Consider the following 13,159-nt stretch of genomic DNA (forward strand, 5'->3'; position numbering starts at 1 on the left):
AAGTGACTTACACTGTTACAAAAATAATTGGGAAGGACACATGTATGCTATCTTCCTAGTTATGACTGTTTCCAGATCATAGATTTTTTTTTTAAATTTTTTTTTCAACTTTTTTAAAATTTATTTTTGGGACAGAGAGAGACAGAGCATGAACAGGGGAGGGGCAGAGAGAGAGGGAGACACAGAATCGGAAACAGGCTCCAGGCTCTGAGCCATCAGCCCAGAGCCCGACGCGGGGCTCGAACTCCCGGACCGCGAGATCGTGACCTGGCTGAAGTCGGATGCTTAACCGACTGCGCCACCCAGGCGCCCCTCCAGATCATAGATTTTAAGGGAAAGAGGAAGATGGAGGTGGGGGCAGAGGACCCTGTATGAACATGGAGACATGAGATCATGTTTATGGCTCGTACAGTGGGGACAGGGACATAGATGCCTGGGGTGTGACTTGTCCCAACTTCTGCACAGATCGGGGTCGCTTTGGTGATTGGTTTAACGAACGTTTAGCCTGTGGTGGTGGTGGTCGGCAAACTGTGGCCGATGGGCACACTCCAGCCAGCCCCCTCTTTTTGTCAATAAAGTTTTACTGGAAAATAGCCACACGCACTTGTTTACATGCTGTCCGCGGCTGCTTTCACACGGCGACGCCTGAGTTGTGTCATTGTGACAGAAACCGCGTGGCCGGCAGAGCCAAAAATATCTACTGTCTGGTCCTTCACGGCAAGAAAGTCTGCCAGACCCCGGTCTCGTGTTAACATGTTGGATGTCTCCTCCGAATTTTCTTTCCGCTGTGTGTCACAAAGGCTTGAAACTCCCTCATGCGCCGAGTTCACGGATCTCGCAAACGTGGTTTGATCACAGCGGTGAGAGACCTTAGCTCAGGGGCTGTGGGCCCACGAGAAAAATGTAATCAAGGACCAGAGGCTTGAGAAAGAAACGTTCAGTGAACTTGCACGGGTCACGGTCCTTAGCTGCAAATAACAGAATCTATGACCTCAAGCAGAAGGGGATTTGTTAAAGAGTTCGGTAACTCTCAGACTTGCCAGGAGGGCTGAAAGGAAGACTGTGTGCGGACTCACAGTCCCCAACCCTCCCCCCCCGCCCCCCCCCCCCCCCCCCCCCCCCCCCGGGTGCACCACCAGTGGAGTCCTTCTGCCAGCTCCAGGACCACACCTTCCTGGCACAGCCCGCCCTGTGAAAGGATGCTCTCGCCCTGCCTCTCTCCTTGCTGATTCACACAAAAGCCTAACTGGGAGAACCAAATTGTGCACAGAGCCCAGCTGCAAGGGAGCCTGAGAGGGGTTTCTTGCCCTCCAGCCCCTGGACGCTGCTCAGACAGGCCACCGCCACACGGCACCGTCTCGAGATGGTAGTTTTGCCCTGAAAGGTAGATGCAGTCAAACCTTGGTTCTGCAGAGCATAATTCGTTCTGGAAACATGCTTGTCATCCGAGCACTTGTGTTTCACGGTGAATTTCCCCCTAAGAAATAATGGAAACTCAGATGATTCATTCTATAACCCAAAAACGTTCATATAAAAATGATTATAGTACTGTTATATAGTATAAGATAATAAAGAAAATACAAAATATCAAGAAAAATTCACCTGCACGTACCTCCGAAAACTTTCGGAGACAAGAGAGGAGGGTTACTGCGTAGGACGACTTTCACTATCACTAACGGATGTTGGCTACAGTACGGTATTAATAAACTCTTGTCTTATACTGCATTTAGTGTAACTGGCCATAAGGCAGCAGAGGAAAGGGTCTCTATCTGCAGGCAGCCCGACCTAGAATGGAGCACAGCATTCCTAGGCTCACTCTTGGATGGAAAAGCAAAGGACTGTCCAGAGGTGCTTGGAAGTGACAAAAAAATACACTAATGCCTGTCGTGGGCGCCTTCCAACATTCCGAAAAATCACTGATTTCTGCCAAACACCTTGGCCTGAGACGGAGCCTCTGAGCATGGGAGGTGATCACCCACAATCCCAGGTAGAGAGAGAGAGAGAGAGAGAGAGAGAAAAGAACCATTGGCTCAGTTGTGATCATGTGACATTCAGGGTCATATACTCCTCGTATTGCAAGACATGGCTCATTTATCAAGTTAAAATTTATTAGCCATGCTTGCTCGTCTTGTGGAATACTCGCCGAACAAGTTACTCACAACCCAAGGTTTTACTGTATTTCACTTTTTATATTGAAACTCGAGAACTTAAGACATTATTCAGTAAACACGGCAAACGAGACCTGCCCAGAGTGTCGAGAGAGCTGGCCTAGGGAGCTGTGGAAGAGGTTCTCAGACCCATCTCCAAATTCCACCTCTCTGTCTTTCAAGGCTCAGGGGCCACCTCCTCCAGGAAGCTGTCCCAAGGTGGAAGTCTGTGTCCTCTGCATTCTGGGAGCACTTTCTCTCTCACTCTCCAGGAAGCTATGATATTCTCCTTCGTATGATAGTTACGGGCTTTCACGTTTTCTCTTCCATGTCTTTGTGACTTGCGTTGAGTAGGAGAACACTGTTGATATAATTTAATTCCATTAAACTTGTTCTCCCATTTAATTCCATTAAACTTCCTTCTTCCCAGGGACCAATCGTACAACTTCTCTTTCTATATTTTTTTGCAACGTTTACTGCGTATGTGTATCTATGCACAATATAGAGTGTGGGTTTTTTTTGAGCTAATGAGTTGAGAGTTTATCTGAATTCTTTTGTACCAGGTGGATCATTTTGTAATTGTCTGTGTTTTGAATTTTTTTAATGTGTATTTGTTTTTGAGAGACAGAGAGAGAGAGAGAGCAAGCAGGGGGTGGGGCAGAGAGAGGGAGACAGAATCTGAAGCAGGCTCCAGGCTCCGAGCTGTCAGCACAGAGCCTGACGTGGGGCTCGAACCCACAAACCGTGAGATCGTGACCTGAACCAAAGTCAGACTGAGCCACCCAGGCACCCCTGTGATTTGCTGTGTTTTTGAGTTGTGTACTTCCTTCATTTTAAGGCTTCTACCACATGCCATCTCATAAACAAGCTACAATTCATTGATCCATTTCCTACTGATGGCCATCCGCTCTTTCCCCCCAGCTTTTTCTTATTATGGACATTGCTGTAGCAGACAGATCCGTTTGTCCTTCCTGGGGTCACGTGTGCGATTTCTCTATCATAGACATCAAGAACTGTAACTATTTGGCTATCTCCAACACTATCAGATACTGTCAGATTGCTGCCCAAGATGATTGCCCCAATCCCCCCAGGTCTGCCTGGAAGTTTTCATTTCCCTCTGCTTTAGCTAAGACTTGATATTGTCACACTTGTATATTTTTTGCCAGTCCGATGGGTGTATTGTTTAAGCCTGCAGTTGCATATGCATTGCTTTAATTTGCATATGTTTTGGTTTTGATTTGCATACACATTGCTTTAATTTGCATATGCCTGATGATTAGTGAGGTTGAGCGTCTTTTCGTGCTTATTGGCTGTCTACATTCCCTTTTCTGTAGTGTGCATATTCATAGCTATTGTGTTCGTGTGTGTGTGTGTGTGTGCGTGTGTGTGTATGTTCTATTGGGTTGTCTTTTTCTTATCTATTTGTTGGAGTTCTTTATATATTCTAGATGCCAATCCTGTGTTATATGTGGTGCCACTCATTTACCCAGTCTGTTGTTGTTCTTCCATTCTGTTTTTTGGTTTTGTTTTGTTTTTTTTATCCTCTGACCTGGTTTTACTTCATGAACTATTTGGGTGAGGGCAAAACAATGCTTCCCCACTGGATGCCCACCCCCCACCCCGACACAGAACCTCAGTGTCTGTATCAGTGCGAAAACCCAAAATCCCTTCAGCTGTTGCCCTTTGAGATGCAAAGAGCAGAGTTCCTTTCCCATCTTCCCACCTCCTGCGTCTGTGTCTCTCCATGTGTATGAGTTCCCTGCAGCTGCTGTAACAAAATAGCCCCAGTCAGATGGCTCAAAACAACAGAAATGTGTTTTGTCACAGTTCAGGAATCCAGAAGCCTGAAATCAAGGCGTTTGCAGGATTGTTCCACCCTGGAGGCTCCAAGGGACAATCTGTCCCTGCCTCGCTCCTAAGTGATGGTGGCTGCTGGGGACGCCTGTCCTTCCTTGACTTGTACGCACATCATGGTGGTTTCCACCTCTGTCTTGACATGGCCTTCCCTTCTGTGTGACTCTGTTTCTTCTATCTTTCCCTTCTTCAGGAGGACACCCACTGTTGGGTTTAGGGCCCACCCTAAATCCAGGAAAAACCTCGTATCAAGATCGTTACCTTAATTACATCTGCAAAGACCCTGTTTCTAAATAAGGTCACATTTGCAGACACCAGGGATTGAGAAATAGACATATCTTTTGGGGGCTATTTGATCCACTACATTCGGCAAACTCCACAAATCCCAGAGAATAGCTATGCTAAAAGCAGGGTATGTGTGTGTGTGTGTGTGTGTGTGTGTGTGTGTATGAGGGGGGTACCAAGTAGAGGAGGAAAAGTACATTCTGCGAGAGGCAATATATTCTAAGAGGTGTTATTCCCCCAAGAGAGGAGGGGCCGTACATGTTGGGCATTGTAATTTATCACGTTTTTCTATTTATTCAGAGTCCCAGAAAACAGGAAACGCATAAAAAGGAAGGTGTCTCCTTGGGTGAGCAGGTATAAGCCAGGTAGAACCTAGGAAGTGGCCGTCAATCTGTCGCTCCACTGTTCAGCTGAGCAAGCGACTGTCCCCCAGCAAAAGCGGGTCAGGACAGGACCAAGGGTGGGCTCCTGTGACCCTTAACAGATACTAATCTTGTGTGGGTCTTGCCCTTTTGAAGATAAGTAAAGGAGAAACAAGCAGGACCCATAAAAAATGCAGAGCAGAGTCAAGGAAAAAGAATAGAACCGTCACGCCTCATTCTTTGTGGTCTCTGTATGTGCAAATGTACCTACTCACTGAAATTTATCTGTGGCCCCAAGAACAGCAGTTTCATGGCCTTTTCCAGGTCCCCATGGCATGAGCACAACAGTGCAGAATGTGAGTCACCTTACGTGCACATCCCCGCGGAGGTCGAACAAGGTGATTCTCGACCTCCTGTGGCAGCTCTCATTCTGTAAACAAGTGTCCTTTTGGCAGTCTACTTGGTGCCACATTTTTTGAATTTTTGTGCTTTTGGTTGGTGATTTAGAAAATATGTGTGTTTAGATGAGCACAAGTTCCTGTGATGATGGCCATGGGTTCAATGCTAACGAATCAACAATGTATATGCTAAATAGGTGTCTTTAAACAGAAACTTGCATGAAACAAGGTTCATATTAAAGGGTTTGTGAAAAGGCTGTGAGCACAGGCTCATGGGAACCCGATCCTGTGTTTCTCTTAGGAGCAATGGTTTGGTATTTGCCAGCTGAGTCTTTCCAGCACTGTACCCACACAGACATGGCACTGTAGGCTAACTACACTGGAATTAAAATAAAATTTGAAAAAAAAGAATACAACTACCCTGAATAATGAGAGTCGACTGTATCTGAAAGTTCCCACCTCTGAAAATGACTAGACCGCAAAAATCCAGGCGCGAATGTCCGGACATCGGCAGCCTCAAATTGCGAGCAGACGCGTTCTCTGTGTAACCTAAGCCAACATTCCTCGGTAGAGGATAGACTGACATTAAAAGGCAGGATAAGATGGCATATAGAGAAAGATTACAAGAAACGTAAAGAGTTAATCACAGGATCGACATCCATACAGCTTGCTGTGAGGAACAAAAAATGTCTCCAACGATAGGTTGGGAAAGTAAGCTCTGATATAGCCATAAAGCGAAATATGTATAATTCAGCTGTTAAGGTGTTGTGTATTATTCATTGACTTGCAAAGAATTAGGAGGACAAAAGCAGGATTTAAAATAGTATGAAGGCGCCTGGGTGGCTCAGTCGGTTAAACATCTGACTCTTGACTTCAGCTCAGCTTATGATCTCACGGTTTGTGAGTTCAAGTCCCATGTCAGGCTCTGTGCAGACAGTGTGGAACCTGCTTGGGATTCTCTCTCTCTCTCTCTCTCTCTCTCTCTTTCTCTCTTTCTCTCTCTCTCCCTCTGCCGCTCTCCCTGCTCACACTCTCTCTCTAAAATAAAAAATAAAAATAAAATAGCATGAGCACATGGTAAGCGTTTTTATTTCCCCTTTTAAGAAAATGCTTACTTAGAAGAAGGTCTGGGGCGCCTGGGTGGCGCAGTCGGTTGGGCGTCCGACTTCAGCCAGGTCACGATCTCGTGGTCCGGGAGTTCGAGCCCCGCGTCAGGCTCTGGGCTGATGGCTCAGAGCCTGGAGCCCGTTTCCGATTCTGTGTCTCCCTCCCTCTCTGCCCCTCCCCCGTTCATGCTCTGTCTCTCTCTGTCCCAAAAATTAAATAAACGTTGAAAAAAAAATTTTTTTTAAAAAATAAAAAAAAAAAAGAAGAAGGTCTGGATGACTATGTTATTTAGGGTGGGAGAAAAGTTATTTTTCTTTTTTTTTTTTTTTTTTCAACGTTTATTTATTTTTGGGACAGAGAGAGACAGAGCATGAACGGGGGAGGGGCAGAGAGAGAGGGAGACACAGAATCGGAAACGGGCTCCAGGCTCTGAGCCATCAGCCCAGAGCCCGACGCGGGGCTCGAACTCATGGACCGCGAGATCGTGACCTGGCTGAAGTCGGACGCTTAACCGACTGCGCCACCCAGGCGCCCCAAAGTTATTTTTCTTGTATACCACGCATGTTTCTGTACGGTTTGATTTTTTTTTTTTTTTTTTTTTTTGCAAAACAATGTATGGATGTATTACTTGAGTTAAAAAAAAATTTAAAGTGGGGTGCCTGGGTGGCTCAGTTCGTTAAGCATCCGACTTTGGCTCAGGTCATGATCTCATGGTTTGTGGGTTCCAGCCCTGCGTGCTGACCGCTCAGAGCCTGCAGCCTGCTTCGGGTTCTGTGTCTCCCTCTCTCTCTGCCCATGCTCTGTCTCTCTCTCTTTCTCTCTCTCTCAAAAATTAATAAGCATTAAAAAATTTTTTAATAAAATTAAAGCGGGGATAAGGAGAGCCAGGCTTTCCTAGTGTGAGTCGTGTGGAAACACATCTTCCCCCACCTCATCTCTTAGGGGTCTTGGGTCCTGCCTGAGTGGCAACGTCCTTCTCATTTCTGCACTCGTTTGTGTCTGCGTCCAGCTCCCTCCCCTCTTGAGGCTGTGAATCGCTGAGGGCAGTCTTAGTATTTCTTCTTCTTCTTTTTTTAATGTTTATTTATTTATTTTGAGAGAGAGAGAGAGTGTGTGTGTGTGTGTGTGTGTGTGTGTTTGTGTGTGTTTGTAAGAGCAGGGGAGGGGCAGAGAAGAAAGAGAGAAGGAGAGAGAGAGACTCCCAAGCAGGCTCTGCACTGTCAGCACGGAGCCCGACGCGGGGCTTGAACTCACGAACTGTGAGATCACGACCTGAGCCGAAACCAAGAGGCGGACGCTTAACCGACTGAGCCACCCCGGCGCCCTAGTCTTAGTATTTCTGGAAACTGACAGAGTGGGTGCCCATGAGAGATGCGTGGGGCGTCCTTCCCGGGGCAGGTCGTGGGCTCGCATCAGGGAGGAGCGGGCACTCAGGGCCAGGGTACCCCACAGAGCTCTGTCCCTGGGGTCCGCCGGGCGGCTCTCCCCGACCCCGGCCCGAACTTCTTCAGGGAGGGAGGGGGGGGAATGAAGAGGTTGACCCGGTGCTCATTCACTGGGGAGGGACTAGAAGGTGTGTTGAGACCCAACTGGCAAGTTTAAGGCTTTTGAGAAAACCTTTGGGGTTTCGGGTGGGGGTGTAGGAACTGGAGACAGCTCCCCGCGGGTCTCCAGAGTGACCCCACTGCGTTGGCCTCAGCTTGGCCCGTGTCCCCCCGGGGTCGGGCTGGAGTACGCAGTCATCCCCCTGACCCTCCGACCGTCTCCCTCCTGAGCCGTCTGTGCTGTGACCGTGCCCCGGTCCACAGAGGCCCCGGAGCTGGACAGATCCCGGCTGCCTGCCGTCTGGAGAAGGGTTTGATAAATGCTGTACACGCCCCCACGCGTGTATGCCGGAGTTAATTTAAAAACCAGCTTCACAGACACAATCAGGAGGCCTCAGAAGGAAAGAAGGCAGGCGGGAGCGAGGTCTGCGCACTGACTCATCTTTCCCCCTGGGGCGGTGACACACGTCTCTGACATTTCCCGCGGCCGCAGCCTCCAGAGACAACAGGCTTGGGGGGGGCCCCGGGGAGCCTCTCTCCCCGCGTGCCGTGGACGCCTGTTGGAGCGCGGGCCTCGCCGTCTCCTGGGGCCCCAGCCCGGGAGGAAGGGACCCACGTCACACCTCCCTCGGTGGCCAGTCTGAGAATCTTCCTCTCGCACCAAACAAACACGAGCTGACGGGCTGGAGGCCCCCGGGACGGGCCGGCTGGCCCTTTCTCCAGCCTCTCTACGTCGGTTTCTCCTGGGGGGCAGGTTGGGGAAGCTTCTCGGAGGATGAGCTTTCCTGGGAAAGCCGCCTGTGGGTCTCATCATATTTGGTTAACCGAGCACATGGCCTCGTGGTGCTGGCGAGGGCTCTGTTGTTCTTGGAGAGGAGGCTGTGGACCTTTCAGACCCTTGTCCACACAGGCAAGTGTCTGCAGAACGCCGAGGGATGGAGCGGGTGCTCCTGGGCCAAGGAGCCGGCAGTGTGTGTGTGGGGGGGTAGGGCAGAGCCCCCACGGGGCCGGGAAGCGGCCCCGGGGTGACCCCCCCCCCCCCCACGGACTAGCTGTGTGGCTTCCGGCAAGTTCTTCCCTTCACTGGGCCCGAGTGTCCCGTCTCTTGCTCCCGAAGGTCAAGCTGGAAGATTTCTGGACCTTCTGCTGTCGGTCTGGTTGTGTGAACCGCTGAAGCACCCGCTGTGATGGAGGGGACTTCCGCCCCGAGGCCCTCCTCTCCCCTCCCCTGCCTCCTTCTCTCGTGCACAGATCCTCCCCTACTTTATTTCCAAAGCGGAGATAGCAGCCTCTCTGTGGAGCTGAGGAACTTGAACATGGGGGCCAGCAAACGCTCCCATCCACCCACTTCTCGTTGTGACTTTGGAAGGTCCCAGAAGGTCAGCCTCCAGAGGCCTCTCGGTACAGGGTCTCGCTTGTATTGCCTGGGGACTGGCCTTCCTCAGAACCGTGGAAAACTACCCCTTGTCCTGCCCAGAAAAGGTGAGAAGAACGTATTACTTGGAAGGTGGGGAGAATATTCTGATACGTGAAAATACAGAGTCTGGGGAGGAAATATTTTTTAGCGTCAGGGGACATCCTGTTTATTTTATCTTTGATTGAGGCTATCTTGTCTGCCTTCAGGAAGGATTTGTGGCCTAGGGGTGGCTTTTGATATGAAAATGTGTATTGTGGCTCCCTGAAAGGGGCGTGGGGGAGGGGCTGGGAGGACCTACACGCCCCTCCCCCCACCCGGCCCCGACCCCCGCTGGGCTGGGCTGGGCTGACAGCGAAGGTGGGGGGGGGGCCTCTGTGCGGTCCCGCCCCCCCCCCCCCTCCCGGAGCGACACCGGGGAAGCTGGGAGCCCTAAAAGGGTGCTTTTAGGAAAGTCTGGATCAGACATGATGTTATAGGAAAAAATGCAGCGTCTAAGGGAACAGCGCGCGAATAGAGAGAAAGCTGAGACAGGGCAGGGAGGCCGAGAGGACGCGGCACAGACACAGATTGTCCGGAAAGCTGGGGGGAAGGGGCTGCCTGGTAGCAGGGGCCGTGCTGCTGGCCACGGGGAGTGTGGCAAGGATGTTCTGCCCCCCAAGGGAAGGTCGAGTGCGAGGGCCCAACACTTGGCGGCTGATGGCAGAAGTCAGGTTTCTGCATTTGCTTTTCTTTCTTTGTGATTTTTAAAAATATTTATTTAGTTTCCAGAGGGGTAGGGAGGGGCAGAGAGAGACACACACACACACAGAATCCGTAGCGGGCTCCGGGATCCGAGCTGTCAGCACAGAGCCCGTCGTGGGGGCTCAAACTCATGAGCTGTGAGATGGCGACCTGAGCTGAAGTCAGACAGGCGCTGAACCCACGGAGCCCCCCAGGCGCCCCCGGGCTTGGGCATTTCTGAAGCATGAGGACAGACAGAGCCACCAGTCTCCGGTCTGTGCCCAGCGGAGTGAGCTGTTGCCTGGAGGAGCCTTGTCTGGACGGGGCTCGTGTCCCCACTCTTGACACCCAAACTTTTGGGGTAGGGGGCAAGGTCCACGGTAGGGGCAAGAGAGCCACCTTGCCTGAGACCCCAAGGGGAAGGAGCGAGAGGGGTGTGACGTGCCCGCTTTGTCCCCTCCGCGTTGTAACTAAAGAGGGAGCAAATAAAGAGGGACGGGTGCATAAATCAGGCTGCAGGCAGTTGCCATTGGTGCTTGAGAGTGTGTGTGCATGGGTGGGGGGGGGGGGCACATCCTGGCTGTGTCATTTTCCAAGTGACCTGGGGCCACCTTATTCTCTGAGCCTCTGATTCTTCACCAGTAAACCAGGATTAATGTCAGCACCTACCCCAAATGAACATGAGGATTAAGTTAAATTGCTTTTTTTTTAATTTAAATTTTGTTATTTTGAGAAAGACAGAGCGAGCAGGGGAGGGGCAGAGAGGCGGGGGGGGGGGGGGGGGGGGGAGAGAGGGGGAGGGGGAGAATCCCAAGCAGGCTCTGCGTTGTCAGCGCAGAGCCTGATGCGGGGCTCCAACCCACAAACCGCGCGATCGCGACCTGAGCCGAAATCAGGAGTCAGATCTCAACCGACTGAGCCACCCAGGCGCCCCTCAGGTTCTCTGTCCATTTCAATGAATAAGTTAGTCCTTAGAAGGGCTGGAGGACTGTCTATCCGCGGGGAAGCACCCCGTAGGTCACCGCTAGGGAGATTGGCCAGAACTGGTCGTGCCGGACTTCTGGGCTACCTGTGCCAGGGAATGGGGGCGGAGGGTACGGCATAAATGGCCAGTGGTCAGCTTTGCACTTTCTTCAAATATTCCTCCACGCAGGGAGAGGCTGGGACGTTTGCTGCCCCCACGCCCGCCTGACACTTTCCGGTTTGGTTTTCCCCGAGTCCCCAGTGGCGGGCACGGGCCTCCCACACCTGGCAATGACTTCCGCGCCGCTCGGGACTTGGGTTCTGTTCGCCTGCAGGCCCCCCGGAGACGGCCGGCAGCCCCGTCAAGACGCCCCACGTCCTGCCCTCGCACCCCCCGCCCGCCCGTTTCGTCACGGCGCCTTGGTCTTGGGCCGTTCGCTTGCGCTTACGTCAGCCCGAATTGTCTGGCACCAGCTGCTTGCGGCTCAGGTGGCCGTTTGGCTCTGTATAAGCCTTCCTGTTCGTTTTCTTCCTGCTTTTAAAAATATCCCGGTTGTTCCGAGAGTTCATAGTCTTTGGCGAGGATTGAACTCAGGTTCGGTTTGACCTCGGCGTTTCAAGCACGTCTCCGGCCCTCCCTGGGGTCCCGTCCCGAGCCTCAAGGAAGGGGACGCACAGGGACCTTGAGGGGTAAGGCACCAGGCGGGCCCACATGGTGGGACCGGGAAGGAGGAAGGAGGTTGGCCCTGTGTCAGTGCAGGGCCGGGGACCCGCAGGTGGCCCAGATGGACACGCCGGGCAGATAGCTGGGTGTCATCGTTAGAATTTCCGTGGGGGCTGAGCCGCTCACAGGATGAACCGCGTCCCCACAGCCAGCTTGTTAATGACCCACTGGTGACAGAGGTCCTGTCTCCTCCCGGAAGGACGCTTCTCGCCCTTTCCCAAAGGCCATTTCAATTCAGCTTCAAGCTCCCCCCGTGGCTTTCTGTTTGCCCTTGAGCTAGCACCTCCGGGCCACTCCCTCCCTCCCCTCCGTCAGGAGTAATCCTTCTTCCTTCCGAAGCAGCATATCTGGCCATTGTACCTCATCCTATATCTGATTTCCTCCCCCAGCTTCTCTGCTAATCTGGCCTCCTCCAAGCGCACTTCCTCTGCGATTTTCCTCCCTCTGCTCAGCTCAGATGCTCATTTTTCTCTCCGGGACCTCTCGGCATTTCTTTTTCTTTTTTAAAAATGTTTTTATTCATTTTTGAGGTGGGGAGAGGGACAGAGAGAGAGAGAGAGAGAGAGAGAGAATCTGAAGCAGGCTCCACGCTCCGAGCTGTCGGCACAGAGCCCAACACGGGGCTCGAACCCATGAACCGCGAGATCATGCCTAAGCCAAAGTCCGACGCTCAACCGACTGAGCCACCCAGGCGCCCCTTGGCTTTTCTTTCTGATGAAGCTATTTTACTGTTTTGTGTTCCATGTGACAAGTCAATACCTATTCATTGTAAACAAAACAAAACAAAAAAGCTACAAGATACAGGCTAGGAATAAAATGGCTAAATAAATAAAAACGTAGGTGGTAGTTAATGCCTCGAGCTCTGGCGACCACGCGATTGCTGGAGAGAGGGCCTGTCACCTTGTAGACCTTTCTCCTTGTGTGTGTGTTTCTGGCAGTCTTAGAACTTTCTACTCGTCTTCCCACGCTGTTGGATGGTCTTCTTTCCTGTAGTTTCGAGTGGCTGCCTAGTGTGGGATCAGTGGGGCATTACCATGACTCTGTTCATCAGGCATTTAAGTTTGGACGTTTGGCCCATTTCCCTCTGAGCTTTGCTGTCCTGACTGTCCTTCTGGGTTGCTCAGACGCTCCTGTTTCTCTCTTTCTGCCATCTCAGTGTTCCCTTAGGATGGGTGGATTCCTAGCTGTGGAGTTTCCAGGTGAGAGAGTGAGACCAGGCTTAAGACCTTTGATCCATGTTGTGTCATTGCTGTCCCTAGAATTACCCCGATTTACAGCACAAGGCGTGCTTATCCCTACTTCCTTATGTGTTCTGGGCGCAAAGAAAAATACTGGCCAACCTGGAAGACAAAAAAGTGGCATTCGATTATCTTAATTTGTGTGTCTCTCAAAGCCAACGGGAAAGGTTGAGCAGGACTCCTTGAATTTGTATTTTGTGGATTACCAATTGGGGCATTCATACATTTTTGTTCTAGTAAAAGTTCATTTTTTTTTTCTGAGTGAACTCTTTATATATTAAAGATCATAGCTTTTGGCCCATCTTTTGTCTTACAGATATGTCTTTCAGGTTCATGTATTTTATTATTGAAATTTTGAAACGTGTGCTGCTTTTGACATAGGATGTGTTTATAAGTGTCA

This window comes from Lynx canadensis, chromosome E1 (genome assembly GCF_007474595.2).
Source record: "Lynx canadensis isolate LIC74 chromosome E1, mLynCan4.pri.v2, whole genome shotgun sequence".
In the NCBI taxonomy this organism is placed as follows: domain Eukaryota; kingdom Metazoa; phylum Chordata; class Mammalia; order Carnivora; family Felidae; genus Lynx; species Lynx canadensis.